Raw genomic sequence first — 13,969 nt, 5'->3', positions numbered from 1 at the left:
AGTTGTTGAAGAACTTGCATGCCATTTGAAGTGTCAACAGAGTGTTTTCAGGTAGGCAGGCAGGCAGATCCCAGACAGCTTATATATTTAAGATAAATAATCACTTTATGAAGTCACCTCCTCCTGAAAGCTAGAATATTCTTCCCAGCTATGTAGAGAAAAAATTGATGTGTGAAAATGAAAGAGATATTTGACCTAACATCACTTCAAAGGCTGTTAAATACATAGAAAATGTTTCACCTAGTTTTTAAAATCCTGTATGAATACCATACCTTTCAGAAAGCTCTTTTCTTTGATAAACATAGTAGTTGTGAAACCTTTCCACTATTTGGTTATATATATATTTTTGCTTCATTCATTATAGAAAGGCCTTTGATTGTGTTGATCATGTCAAGCTGTGGAAAGTGCTCAGAAAATGGGAATCCCAGAACAGCTCATCATCCATATGAGAAACTTATATACAGATTAGAAAGCCACTGTATAGATAGAACATGGCAAAACAGATTGGCTCTGGGTTGGCAAAGGATTGTGACAAGGCTGGATACTCTCCCCTTATTTATTCAACTATATGATGAATATATGTTAAGGGAATCTGGACTGGAAAAAGACAAGCATGGTTTTAAAACTGGAGGAAGAAACATCAGTAACCTGGACTATGCTAATGACATTGCCCTGATAGCTGAAAATGCAAAGGATCTGCAAGCCCTAGTAATAAAAGTCAAGTAGCACAGTGAAAAAATGGGACTAAAATTAAATATAAAGATTACTAAACTAATAACAGGTAGAACAACCAGCCTTAGAATTGACAATGAAGATATCAAAGTGGTGGATAGCTATTGCCCTTTAGAATCAACCATCAGCGATAAAGGAACAAGCAGTCAAGAAATATGCTGCAGACTAGCACTCGGTAGAACAGCCATGAAGGCCTTGGAAAAGATATTCAAATGTTGTGATGTGACTATACCTACAGTTGTGCAAGCCATGGTATGCAAGCCATGGTGCAAGCCATGGTATTCCCTGTGACACTCTATAGAAGTGAAAGTTGGACTTTGAAGAAGCAAGATAGGAAGAGTATTGATGCTTTTGAACTTTGTTGTTGGAGAAGAGAATACCCTGGTCAGCCAAGAAAATAAACAAATGGATCATTGAACAAATCAACCCAGAGTTCTCACTTGAGGCAGAAATGACCAGGCTCAAATGATCCTACTTTGAACACATTATGCAAAGACCTACTCTCTGGAGAAGGCTGTAATGCTGAGAAAGGTGGAAGGAAAGAGAAGAAGAGGATGACCAGCAGCAGGGTGAACAGACTCAGTTACAGTAGCTGTGAGTGTACCATTGAAATTGCTAAAGGACCAGGTTGGGAATGGATCATCATAGAGGAAATCTATCTACGTGGTCGCTAAGAGTTGACAACAACTTGATGGTGTGTAATCAATCTTTCTTTTTTCCCCCTGATCTGACAAAACTGTTAATGAGAGAATTTCATTGCTTGCAATGTTTAGAAATATTGCCACCTTTTGGACATCCTCATTAGAGTTTAATGTATTAGCCTCATAAATAAATCAACTATTGTATGAAAGAATTCTAGTCATTAGTAGAAGTCAATCAAGCCTGAATTTCTACATGTTTTCCCTTACTTTTTCTTTCGGAAAGTGCTACCTTTTCAATTTAAAAAAGTTGCAAAATCTCCATAGTTCCTTCTGTCAACATATTGTGCTTTCAAGAATGATTTTGTAAAGAAAGCCATTTTATTATATATCTATTGCCAGACTTTAATCACCGTTTCTGCTGCAAATTTGGAATGGTAGGGAGGCATTTAGGGAAACTTTGAGATAGGTGGGTAGATTATTCTAATTAAGTAAAGGGAGATAGCAAACAAAACCCTTCGAGAGCCTGCAGATGCCACTTAAAACAAACCAGATGTTCCTCTGCCTGTTGCTCTCCATTGTGTTGGGGCCAAATTTTCCAGAATGTTCAACTACTGTGGCTAATTGCTATCCTGAGTGTGGAATTCCAGGGGCTGAAGTAAAAAAAAAAAAAAAAATCTGGATGGTGTCAGATTGGGACCAATAAATGCATACAATAATTGGATATGGACTCATTCAGAAAAAGTTAACAAGAGGGGCTGTCCACACTACTTTTTTATAGCATTGTCTAATCACTGCTGAGCCAATACAAAGTTTATTTGCATTATGAAATATCACCACAATGATGACTATAAGTTGCTAATGTGGATAATTGAAAATCATATATTCATACCGTTCCCATACGAAGCAGTAGTTGCTCTTAGGGAATTTTTAGTTTATATCCAGGTTTTCTTTTTATTTATGAAATAAATTATATCAATTCAAAATAGATAGAGGAATTAAAATTATTTTTTTTGCTTAAAGTTACTTTTGTGAACTTTCCTAAATCTAGATGGAAACTTGAAATCATCTATTCCACCAGATTCTTTCAAGATTATTTTGTCATTTAGAAGACATATTGCAAAATTATCTACCAGAGCTTCAGAAATACTTCTCAGCTGTAATCTGACTATATTAAACATTAAGGAAAATATGTTACACAAAACTCGTGTAAGCAATTCAAAGAAAATACATTTTAGAATATGCAAGTAATACATCTTTAAAAAGCAACAGGTACATGGGTCCATGAGTTAATTCCAATGTGTTGAATTAAGAAGCAATGTAATTCTCTTTCAGGATTATACTGCTTCCTCATATGTGTGAGTACAATATTAGCACTTTTTACAAACACACTATGAGATACATTCAAAATATGAGATAATTTTCTCTAGGACACATGGATACATGATCTTTGGGAAGAACACATTTGGCCTCTGAGTGAAATGCTGAAAACCTCCCCAAACATGGGTAGGAAGAAGACAAACCCCACATTTCAGTCAATATGAAAAATGTCTATAAATTAGAGAACGTTCCCTTTCTGTCACCTTAAACAGGACAATTGTATGGCAACTTTTGGAAGGACTCTGGAAAGCTTTGGTGGGCTTACAGTATGTGGATCTGGGCTTCCTGACTCTACACTTTAGAGTGCACCATGAGTGCTGCTCTTATGCAGTGTAACCACACAAACCAACTAAATCCCTCCAAAACATCTTAAGTAAACCAAAAGACCCAGGAGCCCAAGAAGAAAAAACAGGAATCAGATACAACATACAGTGTAACAGCCACTTTGTAGGACAGGCAGGCAGAAGGCTAGCAGAGCGCATCCATGAACACCAACTAGCAGTCAGAAGACATGATGAAAACTCTTTAATCTCACAACACATGGACAGACTTAACCATAGGTTCAACTGGGAAACTCTCAGCATCTTAGACCAAGCTAAATCCAAAAATGTGAGGGAATTCCTGAAAGCCTGGTATTCAGACCAGGAAGCCATCAACAGACACATAGAGATAAACAGCATCTACACACTATTCAAGAGACAATAAAAAGGAAACAAAAGACCAGAACATCTCACCAGCAGTCATCACCTAGATAAGCAGAGATTAACACCAAGATTATCATCAGACATACAATCAAGCAGTAAACAATACCTTAATCAAAGAATTACCAGGAAAAAAAAACAAAAAACCCACCTCCACCAACACTGGCAAGCCACTGAATATAAACAGAGAGCAAACCCCATTCCATTCTAGCACTGAAGATGTTACCTAGCCGGGTAATGAAACGTTTGCAAGAAAACAATGAAGCTGAGAGAACCCCAAGGACTTTTCAGCTTTCATTTGCAGAAGTCATAATCTTATACTTTTAAATCTTAGTTAATCCAGATCTACAGATTACAAACGATCTATCTCTCAGGGAAGCTGGAAAGTTGAATGAGAGGGACTAAAAATGCATTAAGGGGACTGTCTAGCAAGTTTAGGATACAGACATTTAAAATATTACTTTCTCAGGTCTGAAATCATAATCTTAAAGAGAGTTTCCTGGAAGTCAATTAAATAAATACATTTTGCTGAATAAATGTGGTTAAGATTCATCTGTGAGACAATACCTTACATTAACTTACATTTTTCTCTTCGTCCATGAATTTCATAGACATAAAGCCATAATGAGATTTATTTGTGTTTGGCTTAGCATGTTATCTGAAGTCAACCATTAAGTTTTGCAAACCATGATTTATGGCTTAATGGGCTGTGTAATCCTATATTTTGTTCAGTAAATCCAGCCAATGTGACCAGTAACATTTGGCTCTAGAAATGTGTGTGCCTTATTAAGACAGAAGATTGTAAAGCTTTATAAAATACATTTTTCCCTTGCATAAATATATTTTAAATATTGGCAGAATAAAGTAAGAAATTTAGGACACAGAAAATGTAAACATTTGAGCTATAGGATTGGATCTAGACAGTCATAATTTGAGAACATCTGCTGAAATCAGTGAAGTTACTTAATCATGATTAATGTAAGGCTAATTGTTATATAGGGCAGCTCAAAGTATGATTAAGTCTGAATTCAATGCACTAAAATTTGTACAACAAAGAATTCAAAATGGAAACAGAAACTTGGTGAGCATATCTGGATAATACCTTATTTTTGTAAAAAGGATAAAGAGGAAACTCCCTCTTTTCCACAGCTCTGACCGCCTCCTCACCTTCTTATAATATAAAAAAAAAAACAAATGAGAACAGCTTTTCTAATCTCCATCAGTGTTTCATGCACCCACATCTAAAATCATAAAGAACCAGAACTGCCTAACTTAAGATTTTTGAAAATTAAAAGACGACTTTCAAGTTCTCTCTCTCTCTCTCTCTCTCTCTCTCTCTCACACACACACACACACACACACAAAGAGAAGCTCCTTACATACAGTTTTAAAAGGTTTTTTGTGGAATAATGATCACATGATACTAGAACTGATAGTCTGTCTTAGCATTGTGATATAGAAACTTAAAAAAATTATTATATGCTTATATAGAATATAAAATATAGCATGTTATGGAGAAATATCCCTGCAGAAGTACTGGCACTCCTGAGATCTTCCCATAGAGAGGAGCATGGCAAGATGCGTGCAGCAGTTCGCTTGTTCACAACACCACAATGCTGATGAGAGCAGTCTGACAGTGTTTCTAAACAGGATGTAATGCTCTGATTGGCATCAGAAAGGGGGCCTTGACTGCCAGAAGATACATGGTTGCTGATGAAAATGAAAAGCTCATTCTACAACTCTTTTGTTCAACATACTCAGTGTTCAACTAGATAGAGATTTAAAATGAAAGCAAAGATGCTCTGCACTTCTGAGATTCTTACATTTGTGCTGACACATAAAAAGATAACACAACAGTAGATTTCTGCCTTATTTCCCATACAATGGGATTAGAAATAGCTAATTCAGAAATTTCAACAGAGACTAACCCCAAGAAACTTTCTCTGCCCCTCTCCTGTCATTCCTTTAGGGTCTCAGCCAAAAGCTCTCTCTTATGAAACATCAGAAAGCCTCAAATGTAAATGCTGCTTCTGGGGATACTGTATTACTAAAACCTACACATTCACAGAAAGTAACGTAAATGAGTTTTTCTCTCCTCACTTACCACTGTCAAGACTCAGCAGTTCTGCGTAGGTTCAATAGAACAAAAGCCTCATATGATCACTTCTCTAAATTTACCAGGAAGAAAGGAGTTTGCATGCTTGTCCTTTAAGTGTCTCGAAACATGGTTTGCATAGCTGGATAGCAGCTTATCTCTGCTTTTCTGCTTTTGCTTCCATACATGGATCTGTTCCCAACAGTAACTCTAAGCTGTTGAAAAGAAGCTATCTGGCAGCTTTCAGCTTCATCCGACACGTAAATGATTTAAAAAAAGAGAAAAGGCTCTACACTTTCTCTCTGGCTGCTTTTACACCCTTTGGTCTATGTCACAAAGCCTCTTCTTTTTCTTTTCTTTTTTTTCAGATCAGCTGGAAAGCAATATATTTCTTTTCATGGCTTGCTGAAACAAATCCTTTGAGACTAGTATATGCAACCATGAAAAATTGATGCTTGGTCTTACAGGGAACTTAAAATGGCTTCAGCCTCTTGTGTATCTCTTAGTTGTTTGGCTGATTCTTTTCAAAATATTTGCACAGTAATCATCAAGACCCACTAAATATATGTGGAAAAGACAGATTTGCAACCACTACCACCCCTCCACAAGGTTCCCAGCAGTTTATTTCTAAGAATACCTTTCTACTTTCTTTAGAGGTCAAGGGTTTGTTTGTGAAGTGATTTGGAAGGGTTTCAAGACAATATTCATCTGGTCTGTAAATGATGAAAGGTTAAGAGTCACATTTTTGTGGAGAGGGGAAGAAGCACAACAGAAGTGTGGCAGCTCCCACATTTCTCTAAGAAGACATCTCCCAAATTAGTAACAAAATGGCTTATTAAATGCTGCTGCTATTATTTTTGCTACAGGGCTGGTATTATCATGGACAAAATATGTGTTCCAAGTCCTCCCTTTGGGGTTCCCTAAAACCCTGACATCACAGTTATGTCATGATGCAAATACCAAAAAGTGTAATGCAGTAAAGTATAATACAGTAAGGCAAAGGAAATGTCAAAAGACAACATGAAAAAAGAGAGTGGAATTCTGAGGTAGATATTTTGGAGCCAACTCTGATATAGTAGCTACGCACTCATGAAGACAAAGACAGGAATCTGCATACGTGTTGTACATGAACATCAGAAGGATTTTGGTAGTATCTATTCTGACTAATTTCTTTTTTTTCCTTGACCAAGAAAGCTTGTGCCTTTTAAAAAAAAATTGGTTAGTGAGGAAAGGTACTACCAACCTCCTGATTTTTTGCTAGCATAGACTAACATGGCTTTCTTCCTACAGTATTGTACTTGTTAATTGATAAATCTAAATTATTGATACATCCATTTTTTTCCAGACAAGTCTAGGTTTTAGGCTCTGAATGCCTGGTTCGCCTGTGAATCTAAGAAGTGCTACAATGTCTGAGAGTCCAGCCCTCTACCTGCCTATACTTCTTTCCGAGTTTAAGCACTGTCTCTATGGGAAAGACCCTAGCTCATTAATGCTAGATTAAGTCTCTTGACTAATCCCAATCTCCAGGATCAGACATAATAATGGGGGGGGGGAATCTTTCTGAGCCTCCAGATACTGTCTGTTTTTAGATGCTAGAGCAGAGCAGGATTGCCTCTTGTTTTTAATAATGGGACCATCTGAAATTTGAGAAAGCAGTGGTGGGGGCTTTCACAAAATAGCTGCTAAGGGAAAATAATTCTTTGCCCGTTCACCAAATGGTAGCCATGTTAGGGATCATACCATCAAAAACATTTATTTTCCTGCAGACAAACTGGGGAGATTAAAAGAAAAAGTACAAAGCAGAATAGGGTCTGACTCCAAATCACAAAAGTTTTGCTTTTTGTCACACCATTTTCTGCTCTGGCCATACTTCATGAAAAAGAAATTGATGAGGATCACAGAAAAGGAAAAGCATGACTGAGCCCCAAGTTGTAAGACACACTATAATATGGTTCAACAGTATATCAGTTTCAAAAGAAAGGAAATTGATGATAGGCAGAGAAATACTTGCTCACAAAGTTCAGGCAAAACATGCTTGAAAATTTTAAAAATGGTAGCAAACAAAAACAGAAATGCATTTCCCCCAATACACTGATAAAATACAGAAAGAGAAAAGATAGACTCCCCCTTCCCCTAGATACTCCTTTATTACCTGCTGTTGGCTTGCATGATACTTCATAGCATTACCAATATATCCTTTTTCCCCCCCAATGGAACAATTTTTCTGAGTGACAAAATTTGGAACAAATTCAGGAGTGTAAATATCTACCATTTTTCTCTTCACAGAATGTATTGAGGCCCATCTGGAGCCCAGAGGTTTTCTTGAAATGAAGATGGCTTCGAATATTGATGCTTCACTATCCTGCATACAGCTGGCTAGTTTAGAAGAACTTAATTAAGCTTTAAAATGAAAAAAAAAAATGAGGAGAGACTGAGAGCACATATGACATGGGAGGTGTGTGAGGACATACGATGTTGACGAACAATGAACTCAGGATGCAGAGGCTAAGTAGCCCAAGGATTTGACTCAGTATACGACAGCTTTATGAACAGATATTGTTATACACTCTTACAGCTGCTTATGGTTTCCTCAGCCCAGATGTTATTCATTTCCTGGAGTCCTAAAACTGCAGTTCTGCCTGGTACCCTTTGTTACCTAAGGCTCTTCCCACCTGTCTTCTCAAAACAACAGCAGTTGACTTCAGCAATAATTTCTGCAGCTAAGTTCCTTACTTTCTTCATGTTCACACTGCTGACTCAGTGAGAAGTAACCAAGTGCCAATCATTTATTACAGTATCTGCCCCGTGATTGTTTTCTGCAGGAAAACAAGCACACTTTAAGCAATCCCACAATTCCTTGCCGTCTCTTGCTTCATGTTAGAGAAATGGTGTGGGGGACTTTTTTAAAAAAATCTTTGATACCCAGATGTATGGCAAATTGGTTCTTTTTCAAACTTGGTTCTCTCTACTCATTCGTGAAGGAAATACGTTCGCTGCTTTTAGAGTAAAGAGGTAAATGATCTATAGCAAATGTAATTCCTCCTCCATCTATAGATTAGCTCCCTGCATTCTCTTTCTCATTGTTATCCCAACCCAAGCCAACCTGAGCTTCATGTGTTTCATTGGGGAAAAAAAACAAAAAACAAAAAAACATTCGGGTAGAGAGAAGAGATGGAAGAGCTTATGGGAAGCATGAAGTCACTGTGGGATAGATTCAGCCTTTCTCACCCCTGTGCCTGTAGTTTAACCTTCTGGACCGTAATTTTTACAAGCTGTTATCAGTCTTACATTTATTACTCTCTCAGCAAAGGTGTATCTTTACAGAGTGACGTACGAATGGAAAAACAGACTTGCATTTCATTTTATGGGGTGGGTGTGATTATGGAGCACTGGGCACCCAACTACATTTTTCTCTCAGCTTCTGATATTTTCTCTCTTTGTATCCTTAGTTACCCAGGGGAAAAAAAGAGTTGCCTAATTAAGAGCTCTTCCTGATAGAGTTTGTCAGTTTGCCACTCTGATGAGTACTGCAAAGCCTGTCTTTTTACTTTTTATTTTTTCACAGAGAGGAAAGGAATTTCTGTTTTAGGGCAGAACCAAGGGGGTGAGCTGTCACTTCCATGAGCCCATAGCTGATTGGTTGTTGGTTCTTTGTGAGGGCTGCAGACTCACAAAGAAGTAAAGGTGCCCATTCCAGAAGCACTATGGTAACCATAACTAATCAGAAAAGCTCACTGAAGCCCTACTTTATTTTCACTGTGAAATCAGATAGTTCGGGGAATAGGAAGTCTGGTTTTTGGGCAGTACCCTAAATTATGATATTTTTCCTGACAGCAATCCTGCCAATAGAGGTGAATATGTGTAGCTCAGGGTTGAACTGTGGAGTCCTTGGGGTTCTCTGAGCTTGGTTCTTTTCTTGCCAATGTTTCATTACCCGGCTAGGTAACATCTTGAAGATGTTACCTAGCCGGGTAATGAAACATTTTCAAGAAAAGAACCAAGCTCAGAGAACCCCAAGGACTCCACAGCAATCTTGCCTTCCAAGATATGCATAGAGGTAGAGAGAAATGCAGTGTTTGTGCCAAGAAGGGTGAATAGGGTGGACATGAGGCTTGTATCATACAGGACAGTCCTCCATTTAAAGAAATGTCCAATCCAAATCTGATTGAAAGAACCTTAAATATCAGGAAGGACAGGGCCGCAGATTTTTCTATCAACCCTTAGCATATTGACAGTATGCTGAACATAGTTTTCCCCACTTTGGTGGGCTGTGTTGCATGTTTATTTCAAGTATCGTTTCTACATATTCATATAGATATTTAGGTGCAAAAATATTCACATAAGCAAAACTGTCTTCTCTTTTTTTAAAATCATATTTTAGGTGGTAACCCTAAGTCATTGTGACAAGAAGAAAATATTAATTCAGAAGAGTCAAACTATAAGACATAATATTAAAACTGTCATTCAGAGTAGCTTGTCAAACATTTACCTAAGGCAAATCTTAAAAATCAGCGATAATTTATGTTGAGGACTGAATATGTTTATTTAGAGAGATACAATGATGGCTGAATGCCACACTGTAATAAACTAGATGAATGTGAGTGATTCAAGCCAGGATTTAACAAATATGAAAATTCTCTAGATCATATTCTTGTATAAGGTGGAATAAGTGTCATCCTAGTCCCATCCTTACAATAATTAACAGAGTTAAAATTTCTCCATCACTCATAAACATGCAATGGAAAAATGGAAAACCTGTAGCTATATTACTATAAGTCATACTGGGTGTTATGAAAAAAATAATACATTTAAAGTGATCCATGTGAACATCCTCATCAGTGAGAAAAGAATATTACTACTTCGTATTTAAAAGGGTCACAATAATCAGGATAAATTTGGGACTGTGCTGCGACCAAGCAGATACAAAGGACAGAGGAACTACTCCTGAACAGTAAACAGAATTAATTTAAAACAAAAGGACCTCATGTTTTCAGAGCTGGTGATCTTCATGTTTGAATCTTTTTGGATTGGCAATGTGAAGAGGGAAGAACTATGATTCATATTGATTCCAAATACTTGACAGGGACTGGGAAATTGTTAAAAGTTGTTGATTTATTTCATAAACTTATACACTTCCCAATGTATCGTCGTCCATAATTCAAACAGAGTTAGATTAGTAATAGGTGACAGGAACAGCATCATGTTAATAGGTTCTATGTGAATTTCCTGCTGTCAAAAATATGAATAAATGGCATTATAAATCCATATTATATATACTAAGGATTGTGTTGTTGGGACATCTGCAAAATTCAAATTAAACTCTACTTCTTAGGAGGCCCCTCAATTTTATTTCCACTCCAAAGAAGGTACAAAAATATTTTCCTTTTCCAGGCTAATACATGAAAAGAAAAACAGTTGGATTTCGCGTTTTCATCAGATGAAATGCAGTAAAGCACCCAACTGGCCTTTCATTAAATTAATACTAATGCTTGTTGATCTTTTCACTTTGAACTCAGCCAAGGTACTTTTTTTTTTTTAGATCAGGATTCATAGAGAGGGATCTGAAGCAGACAAACAAGGTAAGGCATTCTTGAAGCAAAATCAGGGAATTTGGTTTTTTTGGGTTTCAAAAGCTCATAGGTTGGTGGATTCACTGGTGGCCTCCTGAATCAGAAAAGGCAGACAAGGTAGGCAAGTGGGAAAAAACAAACATAATTATTCATTATGTTTATGTCAGTGTACATAAAGAATTTAGAGAAATATAGTTCTATCAGCTTTATGTTCAAATTTCCTGGGTACTCTCAGAATAATGGCAATGTTGGCTTAACACATTACTCCCTTTTCATCTCAGCAAGTATCCAATTATGCTGACCACAAACGTTGGTTTGGGTTGGACTTGAACATAATAAAAAAGAGACACACCAAAGGGTTGGAATGTTAATTCCTCTGATTTTCATTGAAACATAAAACTTTGTCAAACAGATTTCTCCCTGCAGAGAGACTCAAAAGCTATGTCCTAAATGCTTTTGCTTTTTTTTTTTTTTTAAGAGGCTTAATCTGTTTTTGGCACTACACATTGCCTAGATGTGATTGAAGAAACTCCAAATCCCTTTTCTTTTTGTAAACATTTGTCATTAAAAACCCATCTAGGTGCATGTGTGACACTGAGTGACCTCTGTTGGATCACTTTCCTATAATCTGAGGATAATTCAGGATGTGAACCAATTTGAATGCAGACAGATGATATAGCTTTATCCCATGTATTCCAAGGACGTTATGTAGAGTGTATACATGTGAACAACATATGTATTTTTAATTTAATTAATCTTTAAAAATATAAAAAATTAGCGCAGCTGTAGGTTACAGCCTAAGGTTCACCATGAACCACTGGGAGGCAGCACCCTCCTCTACCCAGGAAACATTCACCTCAAAGGGGAGACCAACCTGGATCATTCATCAGTCAGGAAAAACAAGTGGCTACTGTAATGTGATTTTCCTTTTCTAGTTCCCTTCTTTCTTACTAAATTTTTGCTGCTGCTGCTGCTGCTGCTTTTACTACTGATACTGTTGTTACTACCACTAATCCCACACTGTTATCGCTGCTAATACAACAATCAAGTCTGAATGGGCAGTGAGGCCCAGGTCTGAGGGTGAGGTCAGCTTAACTGCAGCCACTATGAAAAAGGCTAATTCCATGCCAGAGGTTATTAATGAAGGAATCACAGAGAAAACAGCCAGTATTGTGATAGAGGCCATACAGATACTCCGGCTTTGTTTGCATTATCCCAATACTTTTCTATTCCCCCGTTAAAAAAAATTTTTTTTTTGAATTATAGGGCTGGAAGGGACCACAAGGATCATCAAAGCCCTATGCTCTGCAATGTATAGGAAAACCAATTAAACCATCCTTGAGAGCTGGCTGTCCAGATTCTTCTTAAAAACCAGCAGAGAGATACTGTTCTACTCTTATGCACCTCTAACAAACCAAAAGGTTTTTCTTATATTTAAACAAAACCAGGTGACTGCCACTGATACCCTAGTATCATGGAAGATAGTTTTTTCCTGAACATTAGAGAGACTGCTAATTTAAGAGATGAGGAAAACATGATTGAGAATTATAATGTTGAAAATCAACACAACCTGGAGAATTTGAGCATTTATAATATTAAAAATTGTAATAATTGAATGAAATTGGTTGGCAGGAAATTCAAGAATGAGAAAAAATGAGGTACTTCTTCACATAGCAGGAAAATTATTTATGGAACTCATTCCCTCAAGACTGATAATGGCCAGTAGATTTTAGATTAGATAAACTATGGAAGAAGAGTTCAGAAATGGTAGTTTATTGTGATCGGTAAATGCATTTTCCACAATTTCAGAGGGGAATGCAATTGCTGGGACTACAGTACATTCTGCTGGTGGCATCAAGTTATCTACTGTGGTAAAGTCTATTCCAGAAGAAATGTTTTATTAAATAAAAAAGAAACAAGTTGTGGTCTACAATAGCTTTCCCCAATTTGTACCCATCCTCCCAAGATATATTTAGCCTTCAACCATGTTAGCTAGTGAGTTTAGCAGTTGTACCAACACAACAGGCTAGTCAGGAAAGTCACACTGTAGTTGAAATCACAACTAGTTAGCAAGTGGTTCAGCTGAAATCAGTAGTATCTTAATATAAGCCAGTGTTTCTCAATTTTAACAACTTTAAGATGCATGGACTTCAACTCCCAGCTTACTGGCTGGGGAATTCTGGGAGTTGAAGTCCAGCCATCTTAAAAGTTGCCAAGATTGAGAAACACTGATATAAGCTATAATGTTCTGTAACCCTCATGCCTCAGTCACTCATACCTATCCTTCTCCAATAGGCAATTTTCCACATCCTTTGTTTCCTGGGCTTGTCATAGCATTTAGAAGCTGCTTGGAACATTGTGGCAATTCAAGCCAAGAATTTGCTGGGACTGGTCTGCATGAATATTTGATGCTGCTCAATATTTAAACAATGTGGAACTCTAATTTAAGAAACTCTGTCACTGTTTAATTTTTTTTTGTTTTTTGTAAACAATTTGTAATGTAGCAAAATTCACTCAGTGTGAATAATCCTGTGACTGGAAAGAGGGCAGGGATGTAACTTTGATTCAAAAACATTATAGAACTGATGCCTCTTTGCTTGTGATTTTCCATGGGCCTAGAGTTTTAGTAAGTGTAAAATGAACCTAGAATTTTGGTCCATTTTTGCCCCGAACCTTGTCCCAGGTTCTCAAATGTGCCACCCTCCTTAATAATTTAAAAACGAACCATGAAACTACTGGGTTTCATTTGGGCTACATCATATCTTCTGCAAGTTTAATCTGTGTGTATAAACTAAAACTATTGATGGGGGTAAAGCATTCTCTCTAAACAGACTATAAAGTAGACTTCCTGGA

General features: G+C 37.1%; 1 protein-coding gene across 2 annotated transcripts in view; it reads right to left on the bottom strand.

The window, feature by feature from the left end:
- The window catches only part of SLC8A1 (solute carrier family 8 member A1), a 284,778-nt gene extending 279,083 nt beyond the window's left edge, over positions 1-5,695 (bottom strand). For both annotated transcript variants that reach the window (XM_088148621.1, XM_088148639.1), the window contains exon 1: positions 5,556-5,695. The gene's annotated coding sequence lies outside the window, so the exon portion shown is untranslated. The remainder of the gene's footprint in view (positions 1-5,555) is intronic.
- Between the last annotated feature and the right edge of the window lie 8,274 nt (positions 5,696-13,969).

The sequence above is a fragment of the Python bivittatus genome, unplaced genomic scaffold, assembly GCF_059951505.1.
Source record: "Python bivittatus isolate LINGU-HERP-01145 unplaced genomic scaffold, Pbiv_v1 ctg000020_np1212, whole genome shotgun sequence".
Classification (NCBI taxonomy): domain Eukaryota; kingdom Metazoa; phylum Chordata; class Lepidosauria; order Squamata; family Pythonidae; genus Python; species Python bivittatus.
The sequence above is the reverse complement of the archived record's forward strand: the minus strand, read 5'-3'. Positions and strand labels throughout refer to the sequence as shown.